The sequence below is a fragment of the Zootoca vivipara genome, chromosome 14 (genome assembly GCF_965207765.1).
Source record: "Zootoca vivipara chromosome 14, rZooViv2.hap1.1, whole genome shotgun sequence".
NCBI classification, from domain to species: domain Eukaryota; kingdom Metazoa; phylum Chordata; class Lepidosauria; order Squamata; family Lacertidae; genus Zootoca; species Zootoca vivipara.
In genome coordinates, this window is record NC_142597.1 from 10,873,596 (window position 1) to 10,901,076 (window position 27,481).

At 48.6% G+C, this 27,481-nt stretch overlaps 1 protein-coding gene across 1 annotated transcript in view; it reads left to right on the forward strand.

Moving 5' to 3' along the window:
* Positions 1–27,481, forward strand: part of ZMIZ2 (zinc finger MIZ-type containing 2) — a 99,396-nt gene that overhangs the window by 34,531 nt on the left and 37,384 nt on the right. The window lies entirely within an intron of this gene.

Sequence of the window (27,481 nt, forward strand, 5' to 3'; positions counted from 1 at the left end):
GGAATCACAGCTGAAGATGGTTATCTAACCTCTGTTTAAAACCTCAATTGAAGGAGAGTCTACTGCCTTCCAAGATAGCCCGATCCACTGTCAAAGAGCTCTTAACCATGGGTAGGCAACCTGAGGCCTGGGGGCTGGATCTGGCCTAATTGCCTTCTAAATCCGGCCTGCGGACAGTCCAGGAATCAGCGCGTTTTTACATGAGTAGAATGTGCCTTTTTATTTTAAACGCATCTCGGGGTTATTTGTGGGGCATAGGAATTCGTTCACCCCCCCCCAAAAAAAATAGTCCGTCCCCCCACAAGGTCTGAGGGACAGTGGACCGGCCCCCTGCTGAAAAAGTTTGCTGACCCCTGCTCTTAACTGTCAGAAAGCTCTTCCTAAGGTTTACTCAGACTCTCCTTTCATGTGGTTTGAATACATTGATTCGGGTTCTGTCCTCTGGAATAGCAGAAAACAAGCTTGCTCCACATCTTCAGATAATAATATCGCCTGTGTTTCCTCTTCTCCAGGCTAAACATACCCAAGTTCCTCGTACGGCTTGGTTTGTAGTATTAGTAGTAGTAGTTGTTGTTGTTTTGATTTCCTACCTGCAAGGGTACGTTACAGCAATTTTAAAAGTGCAATATGAAACACAGTTTAAAACAAGTTAAAATCACAAGCAAAGGGCTGGTCCTCCATGCCCAACCTGCAGATTCCCCACCCGTCTTCTGAGTTCTCTGCAATAACATGCAAAGAGAGCCTGTGGAAAGGGGTTTTGTTTGCACTGGGAATGGGTGGTCACCAGGGTTGGCAAGAGGATTCTTGGACTCCTGAACGTGCATGATTTGCTGCGCCATATTTTTATTGGCTGTGATAATATACTGTACATAGTAGGTTATCCCATAGGGTTGCAGTCCAATAAGTCGTGGGCTAATTAACTTGCAGACAGTTGTCCTTCAGTAACCTATACCCAGGGAAACAGAGTTAATATTTCCCAAGGATTTGGCATCCAACTCCATAACACTGAGATGGTCCGGACTATTTCTTCCCCTTGGCCTACTACGTCTTAAGACTTGAAGCGAGAAAACTGGGGAAAGAGCATGTGTTTCTAATCCTGGTTTTTAGCAGGTTGCAAAACAGCACCAAAATGTTAGAGGAGGAGAAAACTGTTTTTCTGTTTTCTAGTTGGCAGAAGATGTAAGATTATCGGAAGAGACAGGAGGGGGAGGTCTGGGAAAGTGGGTGTATTGTGTGTGGGGGGGTGTTACTCATTGCTTACTAACTTTTTTCCTTGAATTTTCTCAATGTTCTGCCGCGTTTCCCACGTATGATGAAAGTTGCTGGGCTAGGTTTCGGAAGATTGAGGGAGGTGTGGGGGGGGGGTTATTCGAGGCCGTCAGAAATTACGGATTTTAAAGCTGTTAATCCAGGGCATGTTCCACTAGGCCTCTCTTAAGTGTATTAAGGACTCTCACTAGAATAATTAGAGAGGAATGTGTGTGCAACAGTTGGCCGCAGAGGCTATTATTTATAATTTCAGTGACACGTCTTGGCACATAAAGCACCTTTGCAATCTGTGGGTGATTTATTCTCCCAACAAACCTGAGTGGCAGGCTGCGGCTGCTCCCATTTTATAGGCTGAGGCACTGAGAACGAGGAGTCTTAGGTCCACCAAGCAAATTCCTAGCCGAAACGGGGACAGGCCGCTGGGAAGGGGAAATCATTCTGCTGCCGCTAAGCCAAATCTTTAAAACAAAAAACTAGGCACTGTGTTAGACAGCAAGATCTCGCCTTCCTCAGGCACTTTGCAGGCTTTATTCATCCGAAGTAGCAGGGCTGGCCTACTCAGGGAGGTGCCAAGACCCACCTGCCCCAACACCCACCCTGAGCATTGGGCACCATTTCAATGTCTCACAGGGCCCCAAAATGACATGGGGAACTTAAAAACATAGCTGCCCAACAAATTCATGGTGTTGCAAAGCGAGTATGGGGACACTTTGCCAAGGGACCCCTTCAAATCTGGAACTGGTGGGGGGAGGTCACCAGCACCGCACCTATGGGGACATGCCACAGCCTCCCCCCCCCCAATTGAATCATCTATTGTAACCAATAAAGTAGGCTGTAGTGTTAGCCGGGTTGTGGGGTGTTGGGGTGGCTCACAGCAGTTTCTCCGCTTCACAAATGTGTCCACGGGCCCGAGAAAGGGGGTGGCAAACCTCTGCCATATGGGGCAGCACCCAGGGTGCCCTATTTTGCAGCCCCAGCAGTGAGAGAGAAACAGAAACCTACGCTAACTGATGAAAGTCTGAGGTATTGGGGACGGCACAAGCAATATGTCTTGCAATGCTAAATAGCTCTTTGTGTGTGTGGGGGGGGGGTGTACTGGCTTTTCAAAGTCATGCAAAACTGGCATCACTTTCAAAATGAGCTAGTGCCCGAGACCTGCGGTTATAAAACACACACACACACAAACACACTCTCCCTTTTCATGTTCAATTCCATTTACCGTAGTACAGTATGCCCATTCCTTGCTTGTTTGTTGGTTTGCGTCCATATGTACCAATCCCTAGCTGTTGAAGTACAAGTTACAGGTAGGTAGCCGTGTTGGTCTGACGCAGTCAAAATAAAAATAAAAAATCCTTCTAGTAGCACCTTGGAGACCAACTAAGTTTGTCATAGGTAGGAGCTTTCGTGTGCATGCACACTTCTTCAGAGAAGTACATTTGTTGAAGTGCATTTTGGGAAGGTGGCAGCTGCCCCCAAATACAGGCATTTGTATATCACACACACACACACACCCTCCCTGCTCCTTCCAATTGCATGCAGCCCTTTCCCATCCTGTGACCCTTTTATCATAGAGCATTGCATGTTGGGACTTGTAGTTCCTAGGGCCAGCCCCTCCATGTTAAACAGAAGGAGAGCTGCCATCTGCTCTTCACGCAGAAGGAGCTGCAACGCAGCCCTCACAGGCTCTGGGCAGACTGCCAGCCGAGCTCTCAGCTGGAACTGCGCTTGGGTGCATCTGTGCCAAGGCTAGGATGTTTCTCTGTTCCTAGGATCAGGTGACCCTGCTGTTGTTGCTGCTCCTGTCGGCTGCTGCGCAAACACATTTGCTGCTTTCTGGATAAGGAATCCACAACTGGCAGCTTGCTGAAATCAGCCTCCTGGGGACGGGTCCCTGTCCAGGAAGCAGAGCTGCAAGGCAGAGAAGCCTGCGTGGGACTATACCTCCCCTTTTCGCACCAGAATTTCCACACTCATACTGCTGGGTTTAAATCATAGGAACCTAGGAATCTGCCTTCATTTGAACCGGACCCACTGGTCCTCAGGATTGTCTACACTGACTGGCAGCAGCATTTAAGGGTTCTAGACAAGGAGTCTGTCCCAGCCCTACTTGCAGATGCTGGGGATTGAAGCTGGGACCTTCTGAAGGGCAGAGAACTCTACCATTGAGCCTTTCCCCATGTTCCCTTCCATGTACTGTACTTCAGACCCAGTGTTGGGGTCACAGAAAGAGTGTCAGGCTAGGAGTGGGGTGGGAGGGACCCGAGTTCAAATCTCAACTCTGACTTAAAGCTCACCGGGGCACCTTGCTCCCTTCCAACTCTCTCCCCCCCCCCAAACGTGCATATGCATCCTCTCATGCTCAGTGCATTGTGAGAATAGTGTGGGCAGAGAAGAACCGTGGAATGCGCTTTTGAGCATTATGGAGGAAGGGTGGGGATTAAAATGGAATACTGTAGTTAGCCAACTACCTATTGCACATTATGCAGCATTAGCAACGAGATTTGCACAGAGAGCATGCAGTGTGTCGGCAATCATCGTGCACTTGTATTGCGCGTCTAGATTGTGCATGCCCCCCCCCCAGCATTCTGCCCGCTCGAGATGCACAGAAATTGCACTAAAAGCAAATACCTGAGTCACTCACGCTGCCTCTAAGCCCACATCTTGTATTAAGCAAAATGATCCAAGTCCAAATCTTGATCCAGTGGACTTCGCTGGCATGTTCTTAGCGCCTGCCTTGAACACTTATTTTAAGAGCTTCCTGTTCCATTTTGTTTTTCCCTTGGGTTGTGGTAGCTGGTTTTTCTTTGTGGAGATGTCTCTTCATTTTGTTTTTTAAAAAATATCACATTAGCAAAGTGTTTTTTGGATGAGCTCTTGGCTTCCTCCGTGTCCCCTTGCAACACCCAAACTCCATTAGACAGGTGACCAAGGGTGCAGCCGAGAGACATTGAGGCCTTGGGTGTGTCCGGTACCCCTGATTCTTTAATATTGTGGTATTGATTGACTGATAGTCAAGTAAAGCAGCATGGTCAGACTTAAGGCTTGCAGAATCTACTTTGCTATTTCCGTTTTTCTTTTGCACCAATGAAAGCTAGATGTAGAATAATTAGCTCAAGGGGCTAAGCCATTTACATAGGGCATCCCTTGGACGGTACACTATGGCAACCTTTATATAAACAAACAAATCTGTGCATGAGTTACTGTGGATCAGTGATTCTAACAGCCTCATTGAGGACTTGGATGAGACCAGGGTTCAAATCCCCACTCAGCCACGGTGACCTTGGGCCAGTCTCTCAGGACAAAACGGAGAGCGGAAGTCAGGGGGGAACCATGTATGCCCCCCTTGAGCTCCTTGGAGGAAAGGCAAGATATAAAAATCTATAATATTGATTCCTTCCAGTAGCACCTTAGAGACCAACTAAGTTTGTCATTGGTATGAACTTTCGTGTGCATGCACACTTCTTCAGATACACTGAAACAGAATTCACCAGACCCTTATACCGTATATAATGAGAGGGTGGGGAGGGGTATTACTCAGAAGGGTGGTGGGAATGGGTGATTGGCTGATAGGTGTGGTAAACCTGTTGACGGCTGTTAACGATTGCAGTTGGTCTTACAGGAAAAAGCTTTTTTAAAACCCTTCTGAGTAATACCCCTCCCCACCCTCTCACTATATATAAGGGTCTCGTAGCTTCCCTTTCAGTGTATCTGAAAAAGTGTGCATGCACACGAAAGCTCATACCAATGACAAACTTAGTTGGTCTCTAAGGTGCTACAGCCTACTGGAAGGAATTTTTTTATTTTGCTTCAACTACGGCAGACCAAGTGGTGCTTGGTGGTGCTGTGGGTTACACCACAGAGCCTAGGGCTTGCCGATCAGAAGGTCGGCGGTTCGAATCCCCGCGACGGGGTGAGCTCCCGTTGCTTGGTCCCAGCTCCTGCCAACCTAGCAGTTCGGAAGCACTTCAAAGTGCAAGTAGATAAATAGGTACTGCTCTGGCGGGAAGGTAAACGGCGTTTCTGTGCACTGCTCTGGTTCGCCAGAAGCGGCTTTGTCATGCTGGCCGCATGACCTGGAAGCTGTACGCCGGCTCCCTCGGCCAATAACGCGAGATGAGCGCCGCAACCCCAGAGTCGGTCACAACTGCACCTAATGATCAGGGGTCCCTTTACCTTTACGGCAGACCAACATGGCTACCTACCTGTAACTATAATATTGATGACATGGCAATTGATGAGTCAGGACCTCTTTTAGCTCTTGTGCAGGAAAATCGCCTGGTGGTCTTATCAGTAGGGCCACATCTGCATTCTGGCCACCCTTGCAGTTGGAAGTATCTCACTGGAGCAGGCTGGGCCGAAGGCATGCTCTTGCCTATCCAGACTCTCTCTCCCCCTTCACCAACCCCCCCAGCTTCCCCTTGCTATGGAGGCCATATGGCTCAGCTCCAAGCAGGGAGGAGGTGGTCATGGATTCCTCGATCCCAGGGGTGGGTTATTGGATTACCACAGCCACCCCCGCCTCCACCCTGCCACTCCTCCAGTCCTTTTTTGCGGCTCTTCCCTCCCCCAGCGCATTTCTTTCCTTGCTACCATTTGCACAGACTGCTGCCCCCACAGCCTTTTCTCTCCAGGGCGGGGGGGGGGGAATCTGCAGAGCCCGTAACAGGAACTGGAGCCTCTGAGGCACTTCCTGGCCTCAACCCTTTTCTCGCCCCTTTCCCTCCCGGGTAGAAAATACAGTGTTATGCTCTAAACCCAGAACCCCAGGGCCTAAGTTAGAGGCTCTGCGACTGAAATTTGAGCACGTACTTGGCTCTGTTAGCCTAGAATGTTAGAGAGGTACCACGGGCTGGTTATGTTGAAGGGCACAGAGACATTCCCAGGGAGTGGGGTTTAAGTTTTGGTCTTGAAATGGATTGCTTGCCTTTCTGCAGAACAGAGCAATTTCAAGACGGGGCTAAGGTTCATAAAGCACTCCGTATTTGAAATGCAATGTGCTGGTGATAAAAGGGCTCAGAGTTGAGCATCTGATGCCTTGGGTATGGAAGTTTTCCAGGTTCAAATCCTGATTGTCTGGGGAAAGGTCTCCAGAGAGCCGCTGCCACTCCGAGTAGACAGTACTGAGCTAGATGGAGCAAAATGTCTGTCTCAATGCAAGGCAAGTTCCTTCTTGTGTAAAACAAGCCATTTGAAGATGTGCTAGAAGTCTTCACATAGGCATGTTAACACACCTACATGCTTACCAAGGTATTTTAAACTGTCTGTGACTCGAAGTGCATCCTTTCTCTCCAAGGAGGGCACTTGAAGCTGAAACACCTGGCAGAGAAAAGACTTGCAAAAGCTGGGGGGGGGGGGCACATCAGATACTCAGCCACATCAAGACCAAAAAAAAAGGTGTTTCCTTGTGCTGCTGCAAATTATGTAGATGGCAAGGATTCAGGCATAAAAACAGTCCAGAAAGCAAGATTACTTTCCCTCCAGCTTTCATCATGCAGATTGCTTCTTTCGGGTTAGCAAAACCTACCTTCCAGTAGAGGAAGTGGCAGCTTATTCGAAGGGGTCTGGGAACAGAGGCAAGAACAGGAAACCACCCTAACTTGTGTGTGTGTGTGTGTGTGTGTGTGTGTGTGTGTGTGTGTGTGTGTGTGTGTCTAGATTAGTAAATAGCAACATGGGGAGTCTGCAGAGTAAGTGGTATCCTCAGAGGGAATATTTTTTATACTGTAGAATACCTTAGCTCTACAAGACATAATGGCTGCTGCTTATTTTTTAAAAAACAAGGCTTGGGGAGAAAACGGCTCTCCTCTTAACATCCTGGATTTATATACAGTATTTTTAAATGTTTCCACTGCTTTTTTGCAAATCTGGGCAGAAACCAAGCAAGCCGTTTGGTTGTTTTGGGGGAGGGAAGGAGATGGTGGGGGGGAGGATTACGGTGAGGAGGCCATTCTTTGCCCCTAGGCACAGCCCACTGCCTGAGTCTCTGGTCACCTCCCGCAGTGCTGTAGTTCCAGGCTGCAGTGCCGGGATGGAACAGCCTGTTTTTCCTTGTTCTCAGAACATGTTCTGGAGAAAGGCACTTGGCGTTCGGAGAGAAAGCGCGAGTTCTTGCTGTGTCACACACAGTGGGTTGGCAATAAGCAGGCAGCTGGACCCTCCACAGTCTCGACCTTGCTACTGGGGACGGTTTGCTGCTAAAACCCACATCGCCAGGCCTATTTTTCCCTTCCAGCGTGCAGGATTCCCAGGGGGCATCCGGAAAAGCAAAAGGTTCACAGCACACATTCTTCACCCAGCAACTGCAACATCAAGAGAGGTGCATGTGTAAATAGGTTGAAACTAATCAAAGCTCCATTTTCCATGATTACTGCCTGGCACAATGCAACACTGTGAGGCACTGTGCTGGCTAATTGAGTGGTGTGGGTCCATATTTGAATCAATATCTGAACGCTGCCTAAAAGCTAACTTCACTGTCCTTCGGATATAGGGCACTCCCTCCCGAAAAGCCGCCGCCACCAGGCTGGGGTGTGCTGTCAAGGGTTGCTTGAATCATCTGTTGGAGAACTGTAAAGGAGCCCGCACCTCGCAGGTGGCTTGTGTAAGCCGGAGGTGGGGTAGGGGCTCCATTACACTTCTCTGCTGAGGGGTGGGCAACTGTGTGCCCCTCAGTGGAGAAGTTTAAAGGACCTGCGTACCTGCAATGGCAGTTTCACCTGGTGGTATATAACAGGTGACACCACTGCCTCTCCTGAGTCCCTCTGCCGCCAGTGCTGGGCTCCAACTTGCCCCTTGGCACGCTGGGTGCTGGTAGCAGAGGGACTCAGACGCAGCGGCGGTTTCACTCATGATAGACCACTTGGTGAAGCAGCCATCGCGGCCTGGCCCTCATACCAGTCCTGGGCGATGTACAAACAGAATCCACGTAAATGGGGAGTTGCCTATAAAGGAAATTGACCCTGCAGAAGTGATCAAGGGGAGGGTAAGAGACCCAGCTCCAAACATTATGTGCTGTGTTCTAGTCCTTGCACACAGCGATGCCCAGCAGGGTTCAGTTTTCATTTCAGGGCAAAGACACTTTATTGGAATCGATTGCTGATAAAATACAGACCTTGTAAAGCTTTCTGCAAAGGAGTAAGGGGGTGGGGGCTGAAGTTAGGTACTAAGAAGTACCCCCTCGGGTGTCAACGCTGGGTTCCCTGCACACCAGTGATCATGACCTGGCGGTAGCCAGCTACAAATCTGCCATTTCTTTATTCTCCCTACAACTGGGGACACTCAGCCTCTCTCTGTGATGTTGAATTGTGTACCCCATTAGAGCGCTGGAGGTGCATGAGGGAAAGTGTCGTTCTTTGCGGCTCCTTCACATCTCACATTTTTTTATCACTTGGCTGCTGTAGTGCTTACTTCTGTGTTGCTGCATGCCATCTTTCTGGACCAACGGTAGAATTAATTTGCTTAGAGTTCGGCAGAACTGCCACCATTCATGTGCAGAGTACTGGCAAAAGCCCTCACTTGAATTTTTCAAAACTGTATCTCTTGGAGTTGTGTTTTCCCCAACAGCCTGAGTTGCAAACCAGGAAGTGCAAACCCACCCCCCACCCCAATTTTAATATCTTCTTTTCCAAGGACTGAATCTAGAACCGTCTGCATGTCGGACTGGTGCTGTGCTATTGAACTATGGACCTTTCTCCCCAAAGGAGTCACAAGTTCCTGGTTCAGCATTATGCACAATCCAGTGCCTTTAGGCCAGCCAGTTTCTCTCAGCAACATGGGAGGTGCTAATACAAATTACGTTGCAGCAAGGCTGGCGAACTTGTCCGCCCCCCCCCGATAATTTTGGACTCCAGCTCCCTATCGGCTCCAGCCAGTATGGCGAATGGTCAGTTATGATGGGAGTTGTAGTTCAACACCATCTATGCCTGGGGAAGGCACAGATCCCATGGTTCTGTGGCTGCTGCAAAGCAGGCATAGCCAAAGTGGTGCCCTCCAGATGTTGTTGGGTTACTGCTCCCATCAGTCCTGGGCAGCATGGCCCAATGGTCAGAGATGATGGGAGTTACAGTTCACCAAGATCTGCTCTTGTAAAGGTTACCAGTAGGCAATGCAAGTGAATACTTTGAATGCTTGAAATCCCTATACCAGTGGTTTTCAGCCAGTATGCTGTGGCACCCTAGGGTGCCCTGAATGATGGTCAGGGGTGCTATGGGCAACACTGGCCCCTGTCCCTCTTTTCCGTCCTTCCCTTCCTCTAACGCGCTCTCGCGTCTCTGCCTACCAAAGGCTTGCACAGCTGTTCTTTGCAGCAGCCTTGGATACAAGCTCCCCAGGCGAATGGTGTCTCTGGGGCTGGCCATGGGGTGCTTCTCAGACCCCTGTGGGGCAGTGTGAGGAGGCACCTCTTTTTGGGACAGGGGAACAGCTCAGAGACTAGGGGTGGCAGCAGCGGCTGCCTGGAGGACCTCCAAGAAGAAGGGAGAGGAGGCTGAGGGAACACTCCAAAAGGGAGGGTGTCCAAAACGGGGTGAGGTGCTGTCGGCTCTGAGCCCCACAGGGGTGCTGCAGAAAGAATGTAGCTGGTCAAGCCTTGGACCCAAAAAGGTTGAAAACAAATGCACATTAATATTACTTTTATTGGCCTGGCGTAGCCCCAAGTGCTGAGGGTTGGCCCAATGTTCCATACTTCCAGCTCCCTTCTACTAAATTAATAAGAATCGAGGAAATTGTCATCAAAAGGAAGTGGGTTTGTTGGCCATGCAGAGTGTCTGCCTGCCTTCGGGAAGGGCTTAATCATTTCCCTCCCTTAGGGTCACCCTGCTTGAAATCCAGCCACCTCATTCCTGAGTCCTCTGCGTGTTTACTCAGTTCTAAATCCCACTGAATTCCCCTCCCAAGTGAGCACCCATAAGATTACAGCCTTTGGCAAACAGTTCTTTCTTTCTGCTGAAGATGCTGGGGGGGGGCACTCCTGGCTTGTTGGCTTTATCCTGCAACATCATTAGCAAGAAGGGATATCTGGGTGAGGCCCACAAATGCTGTAGGACATCTCAGCCCCCCCCCCAATCACTGCCAAATTTGGCCTGAGATTTTATGGGTCTGGAGCAATTTCTGCTCTGTTCGTCTCCAGGATCCTCCCTTGCAAAGGATGGTTTTGTCTGTCTCTTTTTCCGCCTATGGAGCTGCAACCCCTTCTCCCCCCCTCTGCTCCCCTAGAAAACTCTGCATACCATGTCCAACACTCTTCCAGAGCTCCCAGCCTCCCACACCCAGCCTTGCCAGTTGAAACAGATCCGATTAACCCCTGCAGCACCGGAGCTGCCTAGCACCGCTCTGCGGGAAGATTGCCGAAAGTGCTCAGAGGACCCCAGACAGGCCCCCTTTGTTCAGATGGGAGCCGGCTTCATCCAAACAAGCAGTCTCCTCCACACACATGGGGGGGGGGTGCGCAGAATCGCAAACCAAGGACATCACCAGGCTTTCCAAGCTGTATGCGTGAATAGCCTCCTCCAGGTTAAAATTATAGATAGCACACAGTTTCCATACAGAGGTGGTATTTTTTGTGTGCTTAGAAATACCTATAAAAGATTCCTTTTGTGCAAGCTGCCATTCCTATGTATACTCAGAAATAAGACCTACCAAATCCATAGGGGTTTACTCACAAGTAAGTGGGGTTAGGATTGCAGCCTTGCCTACCTGGAAGCTGCTCAGAGGAGCTGGAGCAACCCAGTCAGATGGGTGGTATACAAATAAAATTATTATTATTATTATTATTATTATTATTATTTCTATTTCTGAAAAGGCCTCTTTTAACAGTTGTGGGGCAGACGGGAATTCAACAGGTAGAAGTTTTCCCTGGTGTGCAAGTGCAGGGCTGGGAAAAGGTTCATGTATTTATAATAATAACTAGTGGTTTTCAGCCCGTTCAATAACGGGCGCTAGAATCCTGGGGTTCGGAGAAGCGCTTGCGCAGCGCTTCTCCGAACCCTGGGACCTGTCCTTGCTGTCGGTGGCAGGGGGACAGGAACGGAGGAGGACAAAGTGCTGCGTTCTCCTCCTCCGTTCCTGTCCCGCAGCCGCCGACAGGAAGCAGACATCCCAGGGTTCGGAGAAGCGCTTGCGCAGCGCTTCTCCGAACTCTGGGACCTGTCCTTGCTGTCGGCGGCAGGGAGACAGGAACGGAGGAGGAGAAAGCGCTGCGTTCTCCTCCTCCGTTCCTCTCCCGCAGCCGCCGACAGGAAGCAGACATCCCAGGGTTAGGAGAAGCGCTTGCGCAGCGCTTCTCCGAACCCTGGGACCTGTCCTTGCTGTCGGCGGCAGGGGGACAGGAACGGAGGAGGAGAAAGCGCCGCGTTCTCCTCCTCCGTTCCTCTCCCCCAGCCGCCGACAGGAAGGACGCGCGCACTCTCCCCCCTGCCTCCTCCAACCGCCGCTCCTCACGGCCAGGGAGGGTTGTGAGGAGGCTTTCGCCGGCCTCCACCCTCGCTTCCCTGACGTGCCCTGCAGTGAGGCGGTGTCCGGCGGGAGCGGCGGTTGGAGGAGGCGCAGGGGGGGGAGAGTGCGCGCGCGCAGTCTCTGCTGTCCAATCCCTGTATCCCTGGGGCACATGCGCAGTGACCCAGGGACACACGGGACAGCTTGGACGCAGGGACAACTTGGACATTATTATATAGGATAATAGTTGTTGTGACGTGGGGTTTGTGATTTCAGCTCTCTTGACATAACATGCTGGAGACAGTTCTCTAGTAACAGCTCTTTATTAAAGTGAACAAGACTGACTGTAAGGGCAGGAAGGCTACATTTATAGGGACAGGGGACTGGCTAGGAAGGGATACATTTTGGAGGGAACAATATCAGGCAATCACAGTGCTGCCTTTTGGAGGGAACCAATAAGACAGAGGATCCAAATACAGCAGCTTAAATGAACCAATAGTAGCTGTACCCTCTGGAACCAAAAGGCAGTTACTTTATCCTAATGCAAATACAGACAATAATAATACAGATATAAAATCCTTTGACTCAATACACAACACCCCTCCCCCCCTAGTGAGCACAGCAGACGTAATCCCTCAGGTACTGTGGGGTCCTACAACTTCTACCTGATCTCCTGACAACAGGTGTTGCAGGTTCTGGATTGGGTGTTACCTGTGGTGGAGGGGCTGCTATAGGGGTTTCGTCAGGAACAGATGGAGTCCCAGACATCTCAGGGTCCCCTACCTGTACCTCGTCATCCTGAGGACTAGCAGACCCTGGTTCATTTGCTGAAGCCCCTGGTGACTGCACCTCTGGGCCATCTTCACTCTGGTCTTGCAGCTGTGCGTCATTAGCCAGGGATGAATTATCTGACTCCTCCCTGCTGAGCGCCCGGCGCCTCAGCTGATCTATATGTCTCTTCCAAACTTGCCCATTTTCCAAGGTCACATAATAGGACACAGGTCCACTAGCCCGGGTGATCACACCGGCCACCCACCGCGGACCTCGTGAATAGTTCCTCACCCAGACCAGATCTTCAGGGGCGAGATACCTTGTTGTGTCAGTTTCATCCTGGGGGGTTGCTCTTGAATTACGGTTTGGCATTTTATCTGGGTGGACATAATCCAGCACCGTTACCAGTCTTCTACCTAAGAGCAGCTCGGCTGGCGACTTGCCCGTCGCAGTACACGGCGTCGCATGCTGCAAAAATAACATTCGTGCAATGCGAGCCGACCAGTTACCCTCCATTAAGCGCGCAATGGATTCTTTGGCTGTTCGTACCATGCGCTCAGCCTGCCCATTGGAGGATGGGTGAAAGGGCGCGGATGTGACCCCTCTTATGAAGTTATCAGCCAAGAATGCCCTGAATTCTTGGGATACAAAAGCTGCCCCATTATCTGATACAATGGTCTCAGGTAACCCGTGGGTTGCAAACAGCTGCCTCAACACCTTGATTACGGCAGCTGATGCCATGCTAGGGACCATTGCCACTTCTAACCATTTGGAATATGCATCAACGATAACCAAAAAGACCTTCCCTTGGAATGGCCCAGCAAAATCTATGTGCAGCCGGCTCCAGGGAGTCCTGGACTGCTCCCACCAGTGGACTGGTGCTCTGGCCACTTCTGGCCGCACCTCTTGGCATGCCTTGCATGTTCGTACCCATTGTTCTATGTTCTGGTCCATTCCAGGCCACCACACATAACATCGGGCTAGCGACTTCATCCTGACCATTCCTGGGTGTCCCATGTGAAGCGTCTCAAGAACCCTGTTTCTCAGTGGTGCTGGGATGATCACCCTATCTCCCCATAGGAGACAACCCTTATGCATGGACAATTCGTGCTGCCTTGTCGCATAAGGCCTGAATTTTTCTTCATGCGGACCACCTGGCCACCCCCTCCCCACCCAAGTGAGCACACGGGAGAGAACAGCATCTTTCCTCGTTTTCTCAGCTATATCAGTAGCTGTTACAGGAGCCCCCGGAAGTGTTTCTAGCATCATAATGTGCTCCGCCGGAGCAGGATCCTCATTGCTCCCGCCAGGAAGGGGCAATCGACTCAGCGCATCAGCGTGGCACAACTGTTTCCCCGGCACATGGGTCAAGGTGTACTGGAACCCATTCAGGAATATTGACCAACGCAACATTCTGGGGGAGAGAATTTGTGGCGTTTGTTTGTTTGGGTTGAACAACCCTAACAGTGGTTTGTGGTCCGTTTCAATGGAGAAATGGCGACCGTACAAATAATCATAGAACTTTTTGATTCCTGACACAATCGCTAGTGCCTCTTTATCAATTTGAGCATAGTTGCGCTCCGTGGGTGACAACGTACGGGAATAGAAAGAGATGGGCTTTTCCGACCCATCCGGTTCCCTATGACTCAGCACAGCCCCCAGGCCGTATTGAGAGGCATCACATGCCAGGACCAGCGGCTTCGACTCATCATACCACGCCCATCTGGCCGGGTTCCCCTAGCCACTCTGGGCGGCTTCCAACAAAACATTAAAATACAGAAATCCATCAAACATTAAAAGCTTCCCTAAACAGGGCTGCCTTGAGATGCCTTCTAAAGGTCTGGTAATTGTTGTTCTCTTTGACCTCTGGTGGGAGGGCATTCCACAGGGTGGGTGCCACTACCGAGAAGGCCCTCTGTCTGGTTCCCTGCTCTGCTCAGCATTTTTTAAAACAACGGAGAAGGGAAGGTGGCTGTTATTAAATAGATATATCCCACCTGCTTTGCATGCAGAAGCTCTAGTTTCAATCCTCAGCATATACAGGTATGACTGGGAATGCTTGCCCTTGTCTGAAATCATGGGAGAGCTGCTGCCAGTCAGTGTAGACAGTGCTGAGCTAGGTGAACCAACCGTTGCCCTCAGTGTAAGAGCTCTAGGTTCTTACTCCTCTATTCACCTGCGATAGGATGCTAAGAACTCCTTAATGTGTAATATTTCTGATTTTAATTGGTGTAGTCAGGTAACACTAATGCCATGGCTGGCTGAGGTTTACCAAGCCAAAGACCCTTCCCATAGCAAGTCTTGGTAAAGTAGAGGTAAAGGGACCCCTGACCGTTGAGTCCAGTCGCGGACGACTCTGGGGTTGCGGCACTCATCTCGCTTTACTGGCCGAAGGAACTGGCATTTGTCCACAGGCAGCTTCCGGGTCATGTGGCCAGCCTGACTAAGCTGCTTCTGGCGAACCAGAGCAGCGCACAGAAATGCTGTTTACCTTCCCGCCGGAGCGGTACCTATTTACCTACTTGCACTTTGACGTACTTTCGAACTGCTACGTTGGCAGGAGCAGGGACCGAGCAAAGGGAGCTCACCCCGTCATGGGGATTCAAACTGCCGACCTTCTGATTGGCAAGCCCAAGAGGCTCTGTGGTTTAGACCACAGTGCCACCCGCGTCCCTTCAGCAAGTCTTGGTAATGCGTTATAATTGCCTGCACATAAACTTTAGAAGGAACTGCTGGAGGTGGGTTATAATATATTTTGGGTGTAGATAGATAGAGATAGATAGATAGATAGATAGATAGATAGATAGATAGATAGATAGATAGCATCTTTATAGGTGGTACACATGGTTTTGCCCCCCGCCCAATCAGTTTTAACCACAACAGCCCTTTGAGGTAGGTTAGGTTGAGAGATGCTGACTTGGCCAAGATTAGCCAGTGAGCTTCATGTCTTAGGGCAGGGGCAGGAGATTTGAACCCAGGTCTCCTCCATCCTTGCCCAGTAGCCAACGTACATCCCATTGTAAAACTCTTGTGCCATTCATTCTTCATGTGCTTTCCTGCGGCAAGCCTGCGCAGAGTGTGACTCACCAAACCAAATGCTGCCCGCTAGCCATTGATTACGGGCTGCTAGGTGCTGGAACATCTATTTTTACTTTGTGCCAGTGAAAATAAAAGACACAGGGATTGTTTACCCGGCTCCTTCTGGGTCGTCTTACATGGCTGGCGACCTGTGCTTCTCAATTCGTAGACCGCACGTTGCCCTGCAATAACACTCTGTAGGTCTGACCAGCTTCTTGGGGAGCCGGTTCTGCAGGAAGGGAGCAACCACCATGAAGGCCCTGGGTGTTGCTTCAGACCTCTTGAGTTTTCTCAGGAAAACTTTAATGCATGTGGGGGGTATGTAAGAAAAGGAGGTGTGCCTGAGCTGTTTAAGGCAGGGCTGAGAAACCTGTAGCACTTCAGTTGTTGCTGGACTCTCAACTTCCCATCAGCCCTGGCCAAACATGATCAGTGGTCAGGGAATGATGGGAGTTGGAGTAGTGTCGACCCAGGGTGGTGTAGTGGATGACCCGAGTTTAAATCCTAAACCATGAAGCTATCTTGTTGTGAGAATAAAATGGGTGGGTGGGACAAAGTGAGCTGGGGTGGGGATCCTTGGCCCTCTAGACATTGCTGGACTACAGCTCCCTTCACCCGAGACCATTGGGCACACTGTATAGGACTGATGGGAGCTGGATTCCAACTAGATCTGAAGGTTAACCACCACTGATGTGTTCACGTTGAGTGGAACCTCAGTAATCAAGCCACAGGAGACTCTATAAACCTGAACATTTGGGAGAGAGTGGGGGAATCTCATAAAAGCTCATTCACCTACTCTCAGTTCCCAGCTAGATGTCTCACCATCAACAGTTCCATCTAAGGAGCATCAGGCTTTGATTTATTTACTGTTACCCAGCTCATCCCTGGCCCTAAATTCTGGAACAGGTGTCCTCTTTGCTTGAGAGGAAAAGGAGAATTGTTGTTAACATGCGGGGGGCATCAGACGCCATATCCTCTTGACACCACCTTCTCATCAAGATCTTCTCAAAACCTTCTCATCAAGAGCATAACTGCTGACATAACGCTAAGCCAAACCATGGTTTAGTGCAGAGCAGAGCAGAAATCATGGCTTGCCCCTCGGTAGGGTGGTAGGGAAGAAGCATTTTTTGGGGGGGGGTGAGGTGTGTTGTGGTTGAGATCTTCATTCCAGGAACCTGCATGTTTTCTCATTCCCACGAAACAATGGTTTGGCTCAGCGTTGTGCTCAAACTGAACCAATGCGTTGCCCCCACCTCCCAAACTAGACTAGTGATTGATGGGTGGTTGTAAGTTTCTGAGAGGTTCAAGAAACTGAATGGGGTCATACTCCCTCTGCCCATCTACCGGCATATGTCCTCAGCTCTAGCAACCAAGGCAATCTCATCCCTAAAATCAGGCCAAAAATCAGACAGATTTAACTGGGTCAGGATAATCTGTCTCGCCCATGAGTTCCAGATTCAGGACAGGACTCTGCTCTTGTGCTTATAATAGCTGTGTTATGTTTAGAAGGGATAATTTTCTGCAGATGGAGGTTCACACACCAAATACTCCAAGGCAAATTGCCAGAATTCTTCTTTCTCCCATCTACTTAAAGATCACAGCCCCTCCCTAAAACAGCAAGTTCTTGTGGTCAGTAGCCTAGAAACTGCACATTGGGTTTTCCCCCTGCAGCTGCTTCTTGTACTCTTAACCTTAACCTTAACCAACCCATTAGACAGAGCAAAAGGGGAGTAGCCACCTAAATACACTGTATAGGAGTGAGCAGGGGAACTCATTGTCACATGATTACAGGTAGGGATAACAGCCACAGAAGCCAAGGGTTATTTACGTGTCTGAGGCTGAGCAAACACTTGAACTGATACTTCGAAAGAGTGATAGTAGTGATAGTATCATCTATTGCTTTTCCTCAAAGCAAACAGAATATTCCTTACATTCTAGTACATATAAACCACGAATGCAGAGCAGCCGAGCCTGTTTGCTTTAAGCTTCAGATGTGTAACCCATAACCCACTCCTGCTGGTCCTTGAATTCTGTTATGTATATAAGTATTATTTATTTTATAGGGACGCGGGTGGCGCTGTGGTCTAAACCACTAAACCTAGGGCTTGCCGATAGGAAGGTCGGCGGTTCAAATCCCCACGATGGGGTGAGCTCCCGTTGTTCAGTCCCAGCTCCTGCCCACCTAGCAGTTCGAAAGCACGTCAAAGTGCAAGTAGATAAATAGGTACCGCAACAGTGGGAAGGTAAACGACGTTTCTGTGCGCTGCTCTGATTCGACAGAAGCAGCTTTGTCATGCTGGCCACATGATCTGGAAGCTGTACGCCGGCTCCCTCGGCCAATAACGCGAGATGAGCACCGCAACCCCAGAGCCGGTCCGCAGACAGCTTCCGGTTCATGTGGCCAGCATGACTAAGCCACTTCTGGTGAACCAGAGCAGCGCACAGAAACGCCGTTTACCTTCCCGCTGTAGCGATACCTATTTATCTACTTGCACTTTGACGTGCTTTCGAACTGCTAGGTTGGCAGGAGCTGGGACTGAGCAACGGGAGCTCACCCCGTCGCGGGGATTTGAACCGCTGACCTTCTGATCGGCAAGCCCTAGGCTCAGTGGTTTAACCCACAGTGCCACCCGCACTGAGCAATGTTTAAAAGGCATGCATGTATACTTTGGATTAATAGGTACTTAAGTACATTAAGTAGTACAGTTACACAAGACTTTTAATGTCTATTTCCCCCATATTTTGGAATTACATAGCTGTTTGGTAGTACAAGTGTCTGAGAATGGAGGGCCCTTGTCTCCTAGCCCTTTCATCACACACAGTAATTGAAATAAGAAGAAAAAGCTGTAGTGTTGTGTAGTCTCATCTACCTTTTATAACTTGATTGGGTAAAACAAATACCCCTGTTTCTCCCCTTCCTATTCCTTGGTACCTGGAATTAACCATGGGCAACACTTTAGCTGATACAAACCATTCATACTGCAAATAAATAAAAGCCAAACTCAGAAAATACTGCACTAAGGTTTAAGGTGGGAGAAATAAGATACGATATTGAGGTTCATTAATTAAATAAAACACAGGAGGTGTAATGAGTGTTGGGGAACATTTTTCATGTCTTTAGTAAGAATATGATTGCATCAGATCAAAAGTTGAATATTGGCCTATATAGGGAGCTATCTATTGACTTGCTTCCAATGGCGAAGACCTTGCAGATAAACTAACATATCACAGCAGGTGCAAAGGATGGGTGAGCTCCAGCAGTATTCATAATTGTGCAGAAGAGATTCATTTTGACAGATGCAGGTTTGTTGAAAAAAAAACTGCACCACCTGAAATCACTCTCTTCTGCAGAGTTACTAAAAAGTACAGGAGCCCTCCCCTCCTGCATCTGCAAAGGAATCCTAGCTCAGTGGTAGAGCCCACTATGCTTTGCATAGAGAAGCTGCCAATTTCAACCCGCCAGTTAAAAATTTCTTTGGTAGCAGATGAGAGGAAAGATCTCTCTGACTTTGCATTTCTTCTTAGACTGCTCCAGTTCTCTGTTGCATCTGAATCAGACGATGCCGTGGATGTGCCAAACTGGGTGCAGTCATGGGCAAGATGGGGCTGATGAACTTCGACTGAATCCTGCCTTATGGATAGGTGGATTCCAGATCCAGGAACCAACTCTTGAGCACCAGCTACCCTTGCAGCTTGTTCAGAAGCTGTAGCTAATGCAAAAAGCAGCTGCTAGGGTGCTTAGTGGGACACCCAGCTTTACACATTACCCACTTGTTGACAGATCCGCACTGGCTGCTACTGGCCTCTGTTACTGCCAGATTCAACATTTTCTTGTTGACATGTAAAGCCCTATACAACCAGGGACCAGATTGCCTAGCAGATCACCTTCCCCCAATGCATGCCAAGCTGATCATTTATGATCTTCCCAAGGAGACCCTGCTGGACATTGCATGGCCTTAGAGCAGAGATGGAGAATCTTTCCCTTCAAATGATGAATTACAGCTCCCATCAGCCCTCACCATTGGCCATGCTGGCTGGATTTGATGGGCAGTGGAGTCTTAACAACATCTGGGGGGGGTCCCCATTACTGCCCTAGAGCCTGAGGGGTCGCTTCTAGTCAGAGCAGCAAACAATAATAGGCCAGATTGGGGGCAGGGGATCTCCAAACATGACCCACCAGGGGTCCCAGATTGATATGCATGGCCATTTCCCCCATCATATGTCAAGTCAGGTTTGGGACAGGTACTTACGTGGCTTCGAAGGAACAATCAGGAGCATAAAGTCATCTCCCAATTGTTCCTTTGCTGGGAGGGGGAAGCAGTTTCCCCCGTTTTCAGAACCTTAAATAGCAGAACAGGGCTGCTCGCAAAAGGGCTTTCAAACAGCCCCACGCTGCGCTTTGAAGTCCCAGCATTTGTAGCTCCCAAAGCGCAATGTCAAGTGATTCACAGATGGGTGACACTGTCCAGCTGTGATATTTGGCCCACCAGCAGTTGGGGAGATAATGATCTGACCCAGCAGCCAGGAAAGGTCCCCCCACCTCTGGGCTAAAGGAGAACAAATAGTCAGCTTATTGTGCTTTCTGTCTTCCCCTTGACACCAAGGCTTCAAAGGGCCTGTTTTCCTTCTTTGCTTCCCACCAGTTGTGAATTGGGAAGTCCCTAGTTGGAATCTTAGTCTCTGTTGTGAACTTGCTGACTGTCTGTAGCCTGGTGGCTGTTTTTGCAAGGTGGTTGTTAGGTTTACAGTGAGGGCAAGGTGGGATCCAATGGGTGGAGATCTCAGGGAAGCAGATTTCAACTGGTCATTAAACTTCCTAACAGCAGGAACTGTCTGACAGTGGAATCACCTTTGCTGGAAATGCTTGTGCAGAGTCTGGGTGGCCGTCTGTCAGATGTTGTAGTTGCAAGATCCTTGACTAAGCAGAAGGCACTGGCTAGATGGCCTTCCAAGAGATCAGAGAAAGGAGACACCCATTATTACAGAATTTCTTTATTATCACAGCTTCTTTCCAGGATTAATCCCCTTCTAGGTAAATTGGGGTGACATTACCAAGGCCCCCTCTGCACTAAACGTTTAAAGCACTATCATACCACTTTAGCAGTGTGCAAATGATTTTGGTCTAAGGTTTTGATCTTGTGCACACTGATTTGAAAGTAAGCTGCTCCATTGAACTCAGTGGTGCTTACTTCTGAGTAAACATGTTGCTAGCTATACTAGATAGAGTGGAGAGGTGGAGGTCATAAAAAGATCCCATGGTGTAACAGTGCATGCTGGGAGAAAAAGAAGCGACATCCTTTGGAAATATTCAATCCGGCAGCTATCCCAATTCTAGCTGTAAGCAAAATTCTCCAGTCCCTTGCTTGTGCACAAGGCAGACTTAAACCAAACAAAACACCGCAACGGTTGTGTGTTTTTTTATTAGCAAAGCTGGAGATAAATTTAAAAACAGCAAGATGGGGGGTGAAACAGAATTGCATTTTCTTTTGTTTCAGGATTAAAACAAAAAAACCACACACAACAATAGTGGAAGGGATTTGGGATTATATTTCAGTACTGAGGGCTGGGGAAAACCCACACCGGCCGGAGGATTGGCCTGGGAGATGATCCAGGAAGCCCTCGGTTGCTTTCTCTGTTTGGCTGTGTATCTCTCGCTCCTTTTTTTCCTGGAATGTCAGGGTCAGGAGAGAGGCAAACTGTGTTTTCCTACAGCAATCCTCTCCTGCTCTGCTGCCAGGCCTTGCTGCCTCCTTTTGCATTGGACACTGGGCGGGGGCAGGGGGGGGAGCCGGCGCTCCTGGGTGCTGCTCCTTCCTTGTGGTCTGCTGCTGGCTGGCTCCCTGCAGCTACAGGAGGCTGAGCAGAGCGAGCGGGACGTGCTGTTCCAGAGTCCTCCTGACGACGCTGGGGCCTGGGCAGCCGGCAAGGGGGAGCGGGCGCAGTAACGGGATGACACTGTGTCACTGTTGCTGTGGAGAGCTGCTCCACCTTCCCGGCAGGGTGACCATTATTGCGAGAGAGGATGCCCCGCAATAGTTGTGCATACAAAAAAAAGAGAGACCAAAAACAAAAAGGAGTTAATTTTACCACTGACAGCTTTGATCACATTGGAGCAAATGCACCCTCTTTCTCCTCCCCACGAGACACACTTTCTGCACAAAGGTGCAAGAGTTCTGTCCTTGGTTCTGTCTAGTTAATCTTACGACATTGCCGTGTGCCCATAAGAGAAGCATCTAGGGAAAAGATCCCTGCGCTATGCCTTGCTTGTAAGTTCTTTAGGAAACCTGATTCGCAAGTGACTCCTGAACCCTGGGAATTGTAGTTTCCTCCTCACAGCTGCAATTTCGAGTCACCTTAACAAACTACAGTTCCTAGAAATCTTTGCGGTAAATTAAAGGTGCATTGGATGTGCTGTTGAATACATGGTGTGGGTGTGCCATGCAAGTGAGCCGAGGATGCTTGGCAGCTCATTTGTTTTCATCCGATCAGCTGGTGGCTATTTTCTAGTGTTCTAGTGTGTTGTGGGCCTGGGGAGGGGGGGTGGTGAAAATTGGGAGACCTGCCAAACCGGACGCTTCCTATCTCTGCTCTCACCAGAATACCATTTTCATACCAACCACCCCTCTTGCTTCAGTCAAAAGGAGCCATCCATTTTCCCTGGCCGGGAGATTGGGTGGGTTGCACCCTCATTTATATCACAGTGCCAGTAAAGGAGGACCCACTTCTGGTTTTCAAAATTGGCCTTCAGGTTTCTGTTCATATTGGCAGGGGGTTTTTGGGGTGTGTGTTGTTTTTTTTTAAAAAAGTAAAGAGTAGGCTTCCCCACCCCAACCAAAGGAACGTCAGTTCCACCCGAAAAGGAGCAAAACAAAAACAAAAGTTTCATTTAGTTAAATTAAGCTAAATGGAAAGGGTGCCAGATTTAGAGCGCTGAGTTGCTCGGGTCGGGTTATAAACAGCTGTGCTACACTTTGGACTTGAGAAATATTTGTCTCCAATTAACTCTGCATTGGCTCTTCCCACCCCCTAGGATTAAGCCAGTCTCTACCTGGAAAAGAACCTCATCTGAGCTTTATTCCTGACATGACATGGCTCCTTCAGTGTACTGTGTCTGTTCTTTTCCTCCAAGAAGGGAAAAGACCATTTGTCAGTGATGCAGTTTTTAATGTGAGCCAAGCTTTGGCTTCTGGGTGGGATTCCGCTAATGAGGCTTGTGGAACAGGCAGATCCCCTCCCTGCCTCCTCCAAAATTGGTTCAGGGTGGTTGGGGGGAACCCCCAAGACAGCACTGGGAGGGAGGAGAGGAACTCAGCCCAACAAGGTGGTAAAGCAAGTCCTCCAGATTAAGCACATGGAGAACACATGGGAACTGTAGTTTGTTAAGGATGCTGAGGATTGGAGCTCTGTGACGTCAGCACCCGCAGTTACCAGAATTCTTTGAGGGACATTACAATGCCATGACTGTTAACATGGTTTAAAAGTGCATACAGTGTGCGGTGTGGAGGCGAACTGAGATTAATTAACGTTTATGTATCGGCGCCTCAACATTTTTAATACTGAGTTTAGTCTAATAATGGCAGGGTTACCTTGGTCACCCTGAGAGCCCACAAACACCACAGTGTGTGAGTCATAGCAAGTTATGTTTTAGTGCAAATCTAAGCCTTGCCTGTGGAACTCCTTCCCACATGAGATTAGACAAGCGCCCTCCCTGCAGAATTTCAGGGACATGACCAAATCTTCCTTGTTCCATCAGGCATTTCAAGCTAGAGTGTTGCACTATGATAATTTTTATTGTTTCATTGTCCCATATGGTGTGGATTGTTTTTATGCACACCGCTTAGAAATGTGAATAATAAAGCAACATATAAATATCTTAAACCAACAAGGGGATCTGCCACATCTATACTTCTGGTTCTCAGTTTCTGCTTTTATTAAAATGTGGATAGCAAAGCTTTCCACTTTACCGTTTCCTTTCTAAACGTGCACAACTTCTTGAACGGCACCCTTTCTTGTCATGGTCTAGGATTACGGTTTTTAGGGCAGGAAGTGTGTTTGGGCAGCGGAGGAAGTAGACTTATTTTTCTAACTGCCTCTTATTTTCAGGACGGGTGGGGAGAATCAGAAAGGCCTGACTTTTTCTCAGCAACTTTGCACAGCTACCTTGCTAAGATGGCCAATTCATCTTGAAACCACTTATGAGCTGGAGCCTCCATGTGCCTGATTGGTTTGTGAAAGAATTTGCAGAAGCAATGGGTTTTTTTTTTTAATCATGATGAAAAAGCCTTGGGAAGCACCATGAAAACTCAACTTTCATCTTGTATGAAGCACAGCAAAGCAGACATTTCCCTTGATGCCCATCTTGTAGGCATGTGGTTGTATTGCTTTTTACCGGATTGAGTGGCTTTTTGAAGAGGGGGGTAAGCCAATATATATAATCTGCCTCCAATTTTATAAATGCAGTTTTGGTTCATTACTATTGCACTGTTTCCAGTGCTTGTGCATCCTCCAGTCTTGTAGAGCAGGGATAGTCTGTTGAGGACCACATTCCCTTGGGAATAATCTGTTGGGGGCCGCACACGAGCAGCGGTGAGCTAAAAGTGAGTGAGGTTATCCCTTTTCTTTCTTTCTTTCTGTTGGGAGTTGTAGTTCAGCAGCATCTGAACAGCCAAAGGTTTCCCGCACCTGTTCCATAGGGTACATTAGGGAAACGGCTGAATCCAGTGCTTTTTTTTCTTAAAAAAATGTTAGGGGTACTCTCATGTTGACTCAGGAAAACCACCATTTTATTGTTCAAATCAGGAAAAATAAATACAGTACAGTAATTGGACAAAAACACAAAGACTCACAAAATGTCTAGGGGTATGTGTTCCCTTGCATACCGCCAGAAAAAAAAGCACTGGCTTTATCTCTTCAATGGAGCACATGGTTTTGTGTGCAATGATCCTGGTCCAAACCCAACCCCCCCCCCACTTTTTGGGCACGACAGCACCATGGTGACAATTGTCACCACTGCAGAAATAAGAGGGCAAGCGCTTTCATCTCCTTCCGTATCCATTACCTGATGATGGACAGGCTCTGGTACATGTGTATCTTATTTATCAATTAACTGGCAAAACAGTCAATAAATGCAAGATACACATGAGATGGGAAACTCTTGAACTGTAGCTTAACTGTTTCCCATCATTTTAGTCTGAAAGCTAGTAGTTTTTATTATTATTTTTGTGAAACGGAAATACAAAAAACACTTATCATTGATTTATTGGGTTGTTAACCTTGTTCTTCCTCCATGAAGCACATAGGGGTTTCCCCACCCCTTTCTTTCCAATTCTAGAAGATAGAGAGAGCCAGCCACTATTTTGGCATGCAGGTGCTGGGGATGGGGTTGCCAACTGATCAGGAAAAAAAAACCTGGCAGCTTGACTTTTAACCGCCCCTTGTTCTGCAGGCATCAGCAGGTGAACTTTATCATGCCAGGGAGTTGTGTTATTATTACCTGTCTATGGGTTAAATCTGTGGATTAAGGAATTGGTTGGTGGCGGTTGTTGTTTAAAAATTTGCAAGTCTGCTAGCCACAGGCAAGCCAGTGAACAGCAAATTACAACTCAGGCTGGTAGATTTTCTCCTCCTCACCCCACCACCCAATAGCAGAGGCACTACATGGTGTTCTTGCAAAATGCCACAGGCACAACTGCTGAAAAGTATTTCTGAACTAATTTCATCTCCCCCCTCCCAAAAAATAAATAAACCCCACTTTGGCATGAATTCGATTTGTGCCTTTTCTCTTTCTCCTTTCATTTCTTTGGTGGGCCAGGATGCAACACAGAACCCAGGAAGGAGATGGAGTCCCTTTCCTTGCAGCCCCCCCCCCAGTGTCCAGACTCCTTTTCTGCTGTGTGCTCTTCCTCTCCTGGCCACACATCAAAACTGGCTTTCTTCTTCCATATATATGCAAAGCATAGGCAATATGACAGCATCTCTCTACTTCTTCCTGACCCCCGCCCTTCTGACCAACCACCCTGCATCACTTTGCAAATATTGAGCATCTTTCTCCTTTTAATGTCTGGGGAATCAGGGCTTGTGGTCACTCCCAGGTGAGGCAGTGCCTTGGTTTGGGGGAAATGGGGTTTCAGAGTGACACTTGGGAGCTGGTGTCAGATTATATGTCCTGGTAGGCTCAGGACTTAAGGTCCTTTGCACATGCCACCTTCTGTTGTTGGGGGTTCACATACGAAACTTTCATCCAGCTGCTCCTGGATGCAAAGAAAGTGCAAAAGGGGGGAAAATGTGGATAACACAAAAGGCTAATTTCAAGTCCTGCTTTGAACCAGCTGAGACCCTTCTGGGTGCCTGGAGCCTTTATAGCTTAGATTATACCATAGGATTCAGGAATAGGCAATTTGTAACCCTGCACATGTTGTCTGACTTCAACTCACACCATCCCTGGCTGGGCTGAAGGACCTTGGGATCCCACCAACATCTGGAGAGCTTAGATTCTCTGTTCCTTGGCCTCCATATGCTTAACAAACTACAGTTCCCAAAATTCTTTGGGGAAAACCCACGACTGTTTTAAATGGTATGATACTGCTTTAAATGTATACTGTAGATCAGGGGACCCCAAACTTACCGGGCTTTGGGCCGGTGCCCGCCGCGCCAACCGCGCGGCAGGTTGGAGGGCAGGGGAGTGCGCGCGCAGCGGACCGGAGGGCGGGGGAGTGTGCGCCCGTGCGCATGCGCACACACACTTACTGGTGCACTGGCGCGCTTCCCGGTCGGAAAAAATCGCCGAAAATCGCTTGTGCGCATGCGTATGGGCCTCCCCCAACCCGGAAGTGCACCGGAAATGACCTCTTCTGGGTCAGGAGAGGCCCATACGCATGCGCACAAAGGATTTTCGGCGATTTTCTTCCGATTTGGAAGATCGCCGCCGCGCTGCGCGCCGTAAGAGTGGGCGGCGGGGGTCGTCGCGGGCCGGATTGGGAGGCCAATTCGGCCGCATCCGGCCCGGGGGCCGTAGTCTGGGGACCCCTGCTATAGATGGAACCCTTCAATTTTGTCTTTTTTTGCACTCCATATCCCTGTCCTGTTCAGCACACACTCTCTGCTTCGTCTGTATTGCTAGGTTGTTCATCCTCTGAATATGCACTTTAATTGCAATCCTCCAGATACATAGAGCTGACATCCCGTAATTTACTGCAAAAACAAGAGGAAAGGAAGTCTAGATGTACAAATCCTGATTTTATTAGGCTCGGCGCATTTCAGTTAGAATCTACGCCAGGGGCATTGTACATTTATAAGAGATGCCTAGCTGTTGAAATAGATCGTTGATAAAGTGTGCCGAAAGAGGCAAAAGAGTCTCGCGAACAATAATAGTACAAACTATGGAAAGGGGTAGCAGTCGTATGAAACATGCCAGAATTAAAGCTTGATTCTGTCACTCAAAACAAACACCGCCAACATTGCCAGAAAAATCTCCTCTCCCCTTTCCCTAAAACAAACAACCAATTCAGCTGAACTGACCCTGCAAAACAAAAACATTCTGCTCTCCAAATGTTCCGTTGAAAAGTAATTCCTGAAACTAAGCCCAGAGTAGTCTTTTTATTGCTTGGTCCCCTTTATGAATGTAAGATTTAGAACTGTGTCTGAATTAGGCCATCTTAGCTGCCCCCCCCCCCCCTTTGTAGCATTTTCCTCTTCAAAGCCACTTTTCCAAGTTTCTTTGAAATCATAGGCTTATGAGAGTTTTTTGGTGCATTTTATCAATAGGGATAATTCTCATGTTGCAACAACACATTCCCTAATACAAGCACATATGGGAGGTTTTTTATTTTTTGTTTTTTTAAAAAAAAACTAATTAAAGGGTTAACTTCTTCCCTGTCTGTCTAGTTGTGTGTTTGAGGCTTGTAACCCTGTTATGAGAACACCTGTATTTCTCAAT